A 1,407-nucleotide genomic window follows, 5' to 3' on the forward strand; every position below is an offset into this window, starting at 1 on the left:
GCAAATAAATAAACCAAATTTGGCCTATGCAAAAGTTTAATTGGGATGCAATTGGAGAGGCAAGTATCTCTTTTTGTTTGTGAATACAATCCACACAAAATTGTCCTACTTTTAGATTCACAACATGAGTGTTTTTAAAGAATTTCTGATTGAATAAATGCAGGTCTCTCCCAATGAAAGGAGATGTAAATTAATATATTTCATTGTACTTAGAAAAAAAATTGCATTTTTATTTCATTGTTTTCCAGCAATGAAAGTGACATGTCATATTCCAGTATAAATGAACAAAATCAAAGTGCAAATCTCTCAGTTACAGAAAATGCATGCAATCTACCAATCAACAGCTTGTCACCTTTCAACCTACACTTCACAGATTAGTGAGCCAAACATCTGCCAAACATCTGTACTCCAGAGAGAGCCAGGTACGCAGCAGATCTCACTGGTTTATAAGGCACGCTGCAAAGCCAAACTTTTCAGCAACACAACATATCGATTCATATTTTCTCAGGTGAATACATTTGACTTAGCATTTGACTTCAACATCATGAACCCAATTTGCAGCTTTAAAGAAAACCTTTTTTAGAAATAAAATGGTGTGATTTACAAATACCAAAACACAATTCTGATAATGCTTAGATGGTAAATACAATGTTTACAGTAATCGGATGGGAAATTAAAGTGTATGTGTTTTTATTTAATACAATGGTTTTGACTTCCACATTCATGCCAACCCAGTCACAGAGACAGGATTATAGAAGCATTAGGCACAGAAGGAGGCCTTTCAGCCCATCATGTGCCTGCTCTCTGAGAGAGCCAGCCATTAGTCCCACTCTTCTGCCCTTTCTCCCTAATCCTACAACATTATTCTGTTCAATTACAATCCAATTCTTTTGAGATTTAACAGACGGAGGTGACAGATGTTGGTTATCTCCCACTGCTGGAAGAGCAAAAGCAAGCCTTCACTTTACACTTTGGGAATAAAACGTTTACACAAAAGGGGGCCGTCCACTGGTTTACACCCTTACCAATACTTCTCATTGCTCAGTCCAGACTAGGCCGCTGTATCCCTAATACGTACCCGCATTAACCAATAAATAATATGCTGCAACAAACCTAGCAATGCTCAGTGGAGCATTGAGATTTAACCAAAGTGCCAAAGGTGCAATGTAAAATCACATCAAATAGAATTCAAACACAAGTATCGACTTTAAGTTTTGACCGCTGAGCCAGCATAAATATTGCAAAATGATATTCTGCTCCGAATTAAATTGGAGAATATCAAAACCATTGTACTATCGAGCTGAAACTAAAACAAGACTACCTCTGCTGTTGTGCATTGGCGAAATAAAATGATAAATTAACATCATATATATTAAAAACGCCATAGATTGTGCCCAATTAAAAGAC

This window comes from Chiloscyllium plagiosum, unplaced genomic scaffold (genome assembly GCF_037043375.1).
Source record: "Chiloscyllium plagiosum isolate Xiang-an unplaced genomic scaffold, Cpla_swu_hap1 HiC_scaffold_9, whole genome shotgun sequence".
Taxonomy (NCBI): Eukaryota; Metazoa; Chordata; class Chondrichthyes; order Orectolobiformes; family Hemiscylliidae; genus Chiloscyllium; species Chiloscyllium plagiosum.